This window comes from Camelus dromedarius, chromosome 7 (genome assembly GCF_036321535.1).
Source record: "Camelus dromedarius isolate mCamDro1 chromosome 7, mCamDro1.pat, whole genome shotgun sequence".
Lineage (NCBI taxonomy): Eukaryota > Metazoa > Chordata > Mammalia > Artiodactyla > Camelidae > Camelus > Camelus dromedarius.
In genome coordinates, this window is record NC_087442.1 from 58,699,143 (window position 1) to 58,708,761 (window position 9,619).

General features: G+C 42.9%; 1 long non-coding RNA gene across 1 annotated transcript in view; it reads left to right on the plus strand.

Annotated features, from left to right (window-relative positions):
• Positions 1–9,365, plus strand: part of LOC135321754 (uncharacterized) — a 155,174-nt gene extending 145,809 nt beyond the window's left edge. The window contains exon 5 of the long non-coding RNA XR_010381792.1: positions 9,303–9,365. This is a non-coding gene — a long non-coding RNA (uncharacterized LOC135321754). The remainder of the gene's footprint in view (positions 1–9,302) is intronic.
• The last annotated feature ends 254 nt before the right edge of the window (positions 9,366–9,619 follow it).

The window sequence follows — 9,619 nt, forward strand, 5'->3', positions numbered from 1 at the left end:
AGGATAGATCACTGAAAACCTTTGAGAGCGCAAGTTCTTTTGTGTTTCAGAACCTAAAATGTTTTGAAATTTAGTGATTTTAGTAATTATAGGGGAGAACCCAGTATGTCACTGTTTTTTGTTATTACACTGATCTAGAGCCTCTGTTTAAAAAAAAAAGGTAGAAGCTCTCAAGGCAGGTGTTAGTGTTCGCTCTCAAAACCCAGAGTCAAGAGCCCCCACCCCATGTTGGATTCTACGGTTTGTTGCCAATTTTGCAGTAATTTGCTGCCTTCATACTTGTGACTTGAGACAGCAGCCTGCCACCCCTCCTCATGTCCTGTGAAAACTCTGACCCTGGCCTCCCCTGCAGCAGGACAGGGTTTCCTCCACCGGAGCTGCAGCAAATGCTTCCCAAGAGCTGCAGCTCCAGTGTAAGTTGGGAGCAGCCGCCCTGTGGGGGTGGAACCACTCAGCTCATTCACCGCCGCTGGGAAGGAGTGAAATAGCAATAGGAAAAAATAGCAACTGTCAGACAGAGGGACTGACAGCTAGGGTTGTCAGAAGTCCTCCCCCAGCCCTTCATACCAAGTTGACTTAATAAAAATAATACGGAAAGCACTGGAGAAATAATGCCCCGTCTCTCAGGAGAGTTGCTCCTTCAAACTGAATACTCTGGTCTTTCCCTGAGCCTCCAGAGTTCAGCTATTTTTTTTTTTTAATTCCTCTTGCCCCTCTCTACTCTACTCGGCTTCTTTTCCGTTGGTGCTGTATCTTTAAGCCAGGAGAATAACGGGACTATATAATGGTGTGCGTTTAAGCAACTTACTTTCCTCTCATATGTTGTTGCTGGGATTAATAATTCAGATTCAGTTTTTGTTATATGTCTGATTTTGATTCCCTCTTTTTTTTGTATCTATATATATTTATTGAAGTATAGTCAGTTTACAGTGTTGTGTCAATTTCTGGTATACAGCACAATGCTTCAGTCATACGTGAACATACATATATTCGTTTTCCTATTCTTTTTCACCATAAGTTACTATGAGATATCAATTATAGTCCCCTACACTATACAGCGTGAACTTGTTTTTTGTCTATTCTATGTATATCAGTTAGTATCTGCAAATCTCTAACTCCCAATTTATCCTCCCACCCCATAACCACAAGTTTATTCTCTGTCTGAGAGTCTGTTTCTTTTTTTTTTTTAACATTTTTTATTGATTTATAATCATTTTACAATGTGTCAAATTCCAGTGTAGAGCACAATTTTTCAGTCATACATGAACTATATTCATTGAGACATTTTTTCCTCTGTGAGCTACCATAAGATCTTGTGTATATTTCCCTGTGCTATACAGTATACTCTTGTTTCTCTGTTCTACAATTTTGAAATCCTGTCTATCCCTTCCCACCCTCTGCCCCCTTGGCAACCACAAGTTTGTATTCTATGTCTATGAGTCTATTTCTGTTTTTTATTTATGCTTTGTTTGTTTGTTCTAGATTCCACATATGAGCAATCTCATATGGTATTTTTCTTTCTCTTTCTGGCTTACTTCACTCAGAATGACATTCTCCAGGAGCATCCATGCTGCTGCAAATGGTGTTATGTTGTCGGTTTTTATGGCTGAGTAGTATTCCATTGTATAAATATATTACAGTTTCTTTATCCGGTCTTCTGTCAATGGACATTTAGGTTGTTTCCATGTCTTGGCTATTGTAAATAGTGCTGCCATGAACATTGGGGTGGTTCCTTCTGTTTTCTGTTGTCCTTTTTAACTTCTTTCACATCTGTGCATGCCCACCACCCTTATTTGTGCTTCCTGGCTTTCCTCTGGTTTTCTGACTGTAATCAATACGAATGTATATCATCTACACTTCTGCCCAAGGCCTCAGGCTAACCCCTCTGCACCCTCCTCTTTATTTTTCAGTTCTTATGCTATTTTTGTTTTTTGAGGGGAGGGAGGTAATTAGGTTTATTTACTTATTCTCTTTTTTTTTTTATGGAGGTACTGGAGATCGAACCCAGGACCTTGTGCATGCCAAGCACGTACTCTACCACTGAGCTATATCCTCCCCCACTATTGTTTCTATTTTTTATTACAGCATTAGAATTACTGTCTTGACACAGTATAGTATACCCAGATTTCCCAGTTTTTAACTTCAGCAATTAAACCCAGCTATTGCTTTCTAGTGGATAACAGTATTATACTCCTATTTTTAGGTTGTGCTAACTTCCTTGGAGGTAGGACTGTGGTACTAGCAAATGCCATCTCTGAGGAACCAGAGGTGAAAGCTTGAAGTCGGCAGAAATTTCTTTGCAGATCTGTTATTGAGTGATTCACAGAACAGAAACATCCTGATATCAGAGGACCAATTTGGGCTTGGAACAAGAAAGAAGCTTCTAATCCTGTTTTTTCCATGTATCAGCCAAGTAACGTTAGGTGTCCTAACCTTTAGGAAACTTCTTTATTCCACATGAAAATGGTGCCTGTCCTGCTATCCTCCCAAGGTTGCTGTGCCAATCAAATGAGATTTTGTGAAGGATTATTTCATTCACATTGCAAACTGCAAATGTTCCTATAAGTGTGAACTGTACAGATGAAAACTTTACTTTCTAATCGAGAGCTAGTTAGCACGTGTTTGATTGTGTTAGGAATGTTGTAACCTGTTTTCGTGGCTCCTGCGTTCTCCACCACGATGCTTGGCCACCTGGCTGAGTCTCAGTGGACGCACACATATTGGGCCTTCTCCCTTCCCGGAGGAACACCAAGGTCACTGAGCAGACTCCGCAGGGCCTGTTAATCCACGTGTAGAGAAGAGCTCAGCCTTTGGGGCCAGACACAACCTGCCACAGTGTGTGATGTGGGGCAAGTGCCCTAGCTTCTCCAGGTTTGAGTTCTCCCACCTGTAAAACTGGGACAGTTGTTCCTTCAAGGGTCTTGAGAGACACTGTATCCAACTCCTGAAAGGTATTCTATAGCCATAACATTGAACAAATCATAACGGTAGTGCCATGTTTTATCCATGGTAACACCAGCCAAGTAACAGTGAGAAATGAGGCCTCCAGAAGGTAGGCAGGAAGCCTGGCTGGCTGCAAACTTTGCTTAATAAATCCAAAAATGTATCTCAAGCCCTACTGTTGAAGCTTCTGGTCCCTTTGGGTCCTAGCTGTTTACCATGTTTCCCTGTCCTCCTTGAGATGAGCATTCCCAGGCCTTAAGCTTCGGGTTCCTCCTTGATGACAGTGGGATAGAGGGAGGGGCCTGGTGATGTGGCCTTGACTAGTCTGGGGCCATGGGCCAGAATCTTCAGCCTCTTTCCATGGGGTGGCAACTCTGCAAACTCCACAATGCAGAGCAATGCTGTTGCCATGGGGAGCTTGGATCCCACTTCATGTGGTGGAGTCAAAATGTGAGGTGCTACTCAGTAGGACAAAGAAATGGTTTGAGGTGACATGTCTGAGAGCTGAGCTCCACGCTGCTCTTAATCAGCAGGGACAAAAGGCCAAATGATGGAAATCCTCTTAGGGAGAGGCTGACAGTGCCAAATAAGCCTCACTGACAAGCCTGGCTCTGTCAGTTTTAGGCAAATTAGCGAGTTCAGGTAGGTGGCAATTGTTCCTCTCTCTCCAGCTGTGGTGCGTCTTGGGCTCAGCGTGATACTTGGGGCTGCCTGCCTGATGGAAATGCCTCACGGCTGTGTCCAACCCCCCAGAGCATCATTCAAAGGAAATGGAAGCATATCCACCTGGGCCTGTCAATCTTCCCCATCGCCGACTCTGTTTGACTGGCATGTGACACTCTGCTTCACAGCATGCGGGAAGCCCAGAACTAGCTTCTGGCCTCTGTAGGAACTGTGAAGAGCTCAGGTCATTTTTGAAAGAAGCCATTTTTCTAAATGAGAGAGCCTGCTGCTTGCTCTTACTTCTCAGTTTCATTATCTTCCTGGAACAGTGTCAGGTGTCTTCTGAAACTTTTGAGCTAACTGTTGGGGAACTAGCACCCTGTGTTTCCTCTGCCTTGGATATCTCTGCCTCTGAGACCACAGAAAGAAAATAGAGAATTAAATGTCTTTATGCCAGTCTTGGCTCTTACTGCTGAGAACTTGATGGCTGAGGTAGTCATTAGTTTATTCATTACCTCATCATTTCCTCTTTGGGTCCCAGCCAGGGCTTAATGGCTTGTCTCAGGAATTTGGATTTGTGTGGGTGACACTGACGTGGGTTGTGGAATGAAACTTAGGAGTAGAAATAAAAGAAATCCTTCTTAAAATCTAAAGACTTATAGAGAGTAAATTCTTGTCAGCACACTGAAATAAATAGTAACCTAATCTTTGCATCAAGCTTATATAACACATGTAAAAAACAGTTTACGGACTAAACAAGGTCCCACACTGGTCAGTGGTTTTGTAGACTTTGACTACTCAGGTTCTAGAACTGTTAACTGGCTCCATTAAGAACTCACACTGCTGCTCTGGGTGCTTGCATCCCTACCTGGCCCCACGATGACTGTTCTAAGATATCTCCACTTCTCTCTATCCACTACCTTACATTTCTTAGCAGGTACCCTAGCCTCCTACTTGACTGAAAAGTCAAAGTCTTCGGTTTCTTTTATCTCCATCAAATATTATAGTAGGCTTATTCTTCTAAGAGTCAGCAAATGATGGCCCATGAGCCAAATCTGGCCTGCCACCCATTTTTATAAAGAAAATTTTATTGGAACCTGGTTATGTTTGTTCATTGATGTATTGTCTATGTCTGTTTTTATGATACAATAGCAGAGTTGAATATATAGGATAGAACATGTGGCCTGCAAAGCCTGAAATGATGACCATCTGGCCCTTGGCAGAAAGTCGGCCAACTCCTTCTCTGAGGAAACAGTGACGTCTTCCTTATAGGAACCCCTTCCCAGCCCGGGCATCCCACCTCCTCCTCCTCCTGACTCCTCCCCATCAAGTCTCTCTTCTCACATCTTCAGTTTCTTCTTTTCTAGTCTTTATTCTTCCAATGTTCAACTTCGGTTGCTCTTATTAAAGATGGCTCATTTCCTAACAGTGACGTAAAAATCCCTGGAGGAAAGTGTCCGTAGAATAAAGAATGACTTCAGGCTGTCTCTAAGAGCCGGGGCTCTGCAGAGCCCCCTAACACAAGTATGCAGCCCGTGTGCCCAAGATGTGCCCACCCTCAAACCAAGAGGAATAATCCTCCATCCACCACCTCTGTGCTTTCTCTTACACCAGTCACCTGAAACAGCCCCTTCCCATCCGCTTGTTTACTGTCCCAACCTACCTATCTTTCAAAACTGAGCTGAAATGACATCTTTTTTCACAATCTTTTATTTCCCCAGATCTGCTCTCTCTTCCAGCACAACAACTTACAAGCATTTTGTTGGTACCTCGTACCTCTTAGGATACTTACCACATTCTGTTTTGCTTCTCAGTTAATTGTCTGTTTTCCCCTCTTTCTTCTCACTGTAGCAGAATCTTCACATTATTTATCTTTGATTCTTGACAATACCTGGTGCTATTTAGAGCCTGCCTAGATCTGTTGAATTGATTTGGATTTCTCTCTTACCATCTATGTGAAACCTTTGTGAATAAAGGATCTGGGGTTTCCTAAGCCATCTTCCATGAAGTAATATGTATGAAAGCCTTAAGAGTACGTGTTGTGCATACCTTAGATTTTGACTTTTGAATATATATCAGCTGTTATAAATCTCAGTATCCACGTATGTTACTGGAAAAAGATGATAGCCTTGCTTGATTTTTTTTCCCCATAAGTCAGTCCTGTTATCCTATACATCTGTGACTTACATGGAAATGCCAAGATGTTTAGAGTCAACTGCACACTTTTTACAACTGCAAAGCTCTAAGACTGAATTTGCATGAGAATATCTCCGGAGTTTCATTTATCCTTCCTGGCGAGTGCATCAATTTAAGCTTTGAATTGACAATGAACACGGCCTCTTCAAGGGAATTAGCTGGAGAAAATATCGACATATGTCAGGGGTGTTTTTTTTTTTTTAATGACTTCAGAAAGATGGTTATAAAAGCCCTTTCGAGGTTATTCTTGGAAGCATATTTGATATGAAATTTAGCTCATCAGCCTAAATCTTTCCTTAGATCTGCTATCCCTGGTGTTGGGTTAAGTAATTTAATTCCTTTTAATGGTTGAGCTTCTGCTCAGCAGGTGACAGTCTGGTGCTCAGAAAGCCAGCGTCACGTCTCTGGTCCTCACAGAGGTCAGCGTGCTTCTGTCTCATGGCCACAGCCTGCAGCTGTCACCCTGACCTGCTGTCTGGAAATGCGGGCGATCAGAACAAAGGACACGGGTCACAGTGTGACTGGCTCTCTACAAAAATTTTTGAGACGGAAAAAAAAACCCCACTCAGGATATATTTATCAGTATAAACATTATTAAGGAAGAAGAAAGAGCAAGATCTAGTATCCTAAGAGAGATACTTGTCAAATCCTACCTTAGTGTCAGTTTCGTTTGGGGGAGCTCTTGAACTTCTATTTGGGTCTATCGTAACTGCAGTTAAATCAGCCTAGACGGTTTAAAAAGAGGAGAATGGGGGGGGAGGGTTGGGGGCCCGAAGTGCTGCTTCTTTTAAAGCCCTAATGTGCACCTAGTCAAAGAAGCACTGCTATAAGCACTACTTGGCGTCAAACCATAGTTTTAAGCTGGAAGCAACCATTCAAAAGGGTGAGTTGCTTGATTTCAGGTCACAGAGCTGGGAGTGACCCAGGGCTCAAACCTGACCTCTCTCCTCCAAGTCATGGCTGTTACTATCATGCCATACAACTCTTCCCCTGCCTTGTGGGACTTTACCATCACGCTCCATCAAAATGAGTTCTGATCCACAAAACTGAAGGCATGACTCCACCATGCTTCCCTGGAACCTGTAACTGTCTTTTAAACATCACAGCAGGATCATCATTCTCGGGTGTTTATACCTTCAGTCTGAAATAGCTGACATTTACTGAGTACTATTGAATTTGCACTGTCGCAGACTGAGACAATGAACTAGGAGGCCCTGTTCCGAGAGTTTACGCATACTGCCTCGTTTAATCCTTACAGAAGCCAATACCATAGGCACCATTTTCTCTCTGTCTTATCAAGAATGTTTGGTGAACTCTTGACAATCTGACCAGAACCCATGCTTTGAACACAGCATCCATACTGTACAGAAAGCTACCTCATCAGGAGCAACCCAGAATTGTGAGGGCTCATTTTTCCCATCGTGTGATCAGGCACTAAGCCCTTACTCTCTTTTCAAGGGCCATTAAAACTGTTGATCTGAGCCTGTTGCCTCTTGGCTTGCCCATGGAAGCTTAGGCTGTCCCAAAGCACAATGGCTAGTGACCATCAGATGAGGACTCCCTCACCTTCAAGAGTCTCGTTGCCTGTTGATTCACAGTGACGTGAATGTGTGGCCAGGTGTCCTCCAAGTCCCTGAACCACTGTGAATTTGTCCACAACAGCTGGATTATTCCCAGTGAGATGACAGTGCCTTTGTGCGAAAGCTTAGTTGTAAGTAATACAGAGGTGCAGGAAGATTCAAGAATCTGAAGAATGTGCTTTCAGTCCCAGTCCCTGTCCTGAACTCTCCAGAACCTCCCTGTTCACCATGACTTCTATCCACATTTTCTGGAGGCAAATGAATTTCCCCCGAGAATCCTGCAGTCAGCCAAACTGGTGCCTTGCTTGGCCATCAGGAAGGTTTCTTAAATTTTGTGTTCTAAATTCATGATCTAGTCTGGGCCCTGGCTGTAGATGGCCATGTAGCTGTTTGCTCAGAAAGGTCGAGAGTCCCTATACATGAAGGTGACCTGGCAGGTGGGGGAAACAGCAGATCATACATGGCAGAGGTGGGCTACAGGCCTGACGTGGGCTGGGAGGGAACTGAAGGCTCCCTGCTGAGAGAGTGGCTGTCAGCGTGCCCTGGGGTGGGATCCCCTAAGCTGGGAGGACGTGATGAAGTGCATTGTAATTTAGGTCCACACAGCCAGTCCTGAGTTTCATGGAGGCTGATAAAATGTTTTAATTTTCCCTCATTCACATCGGTTTATTAATTCCTAAATCAAACTCCAGTTCATGTGTTTCTAGGCTGAAAATGTATGCTTTGAGGCCAACATTATCCTGTACCACCCTCATTCCTGGAGAAAAAAAAAATCGCATTTGGATGAATGTGTTGCCTCTGTTTCATTTGGTCTTAAACCTGCTTATTGGTGTTCTTATGTGGCCAACTCAGTAGAAATTCCCAGTCTGTCCATAGGCTATTTTTAGGTACTTTTTCCTTCTTCCTCTCCCAACACATGCAGAGTTTCTGGGAGGAAAATTCAACAACAATATCCAGTATAGGGGAGAGGGATGTGGTGAAGGCTCCTAAAAGATGCACCTTCAGAACTGGGGACAATTTCGGACATCTGACATCATTTCTGAGGATCTTCATGAAATGGTTTAGACTAGTGGTCAGCAGAAGTAGCCTACCCAGGGAAAAGGTTGACATTCATGCTTTTGATGCTATTAGCAATACTTAAATTTTTCAAGAGATGAAAATGTCTTAAGTCCTGCCTACACATGCATATTTTTACAGAGGAAGGGAGAGAGAATTGAAAATGAAAAAAGGAATGAATAAATGAATGAATATGGGAAATTGTTTTTCTTAGCATTTAGAATAGGACCCTCCTTTCTGGAAAAGGCCCACCTTTTTGACGATTTTAAAAATTTCTGTTGGAGGCTGAGCCCTCAAGGGGCCTGTAGAATGGGCTAGCACTCAGATAAAGAACCCAAGTGAATTGCACTGCACAAGAAGTAAAATAGGATGAGACATCTAGTCTGCAAGGTGGACAATGAGGGAGAAGGAAGAGGGGGAAGGGCCCAGGGAAGTGCAGAGAGAAGGAAATGGGCAGGGGAAGGTGTCTAAAAGGATTCTACAATTCCTTTTTGTAAGGAAACTTTCAGGTACACATGAGGGAGTAACTTAATACACCACATGTAACCATCACCTGCTTTCAACAACTATCAGCACGTGGTCAACCTAAACTCCAAATTCTCCCCTCCACTCCTTCCTTCCTTTTTAAAGCATTTCTGAGCATCACATTTCATCCACAGATATTTGAGGATGTATTTCTAAAATAGAAGATTCTGACAAAACCCTAGTATTCAACAAAGAAAACTCCCAGCAGTTCCTTAGTACCATCAAATATAAATGTTCAGATTATCTCAAATGTAACTATTTTATTGTATAACAAAGATGTGTTAATCATAAGTTTACAGCATGATGAATTCTCACAAACAAATGTATCTATGTAACTAGGACACGGATGACAAGGCGGAATATCGCCAGCACCTGAGAAGCGCCGCCCCCTCGAGTGACTGTCCCACCCAAAGGTAAGCACTATTCTGACTTTGAATTTTATATAAGTGGAATCATATAGTATGTACTCTGTGTTTGGCTCAACATTATGTTTGCAAGGTTAAATTAAATTGTATTAAAGAATGTTTTGCATGCACTTGAGAAGAACTTGCATTCAGCTGCTGATGGATGGAATGTTCTATAAATGTCTGTTAGGTCCGTTTGGTCAATATATGGTTCAAGTCCATTTCCTTGTTGATTTTCTTCTGTCTGGATGA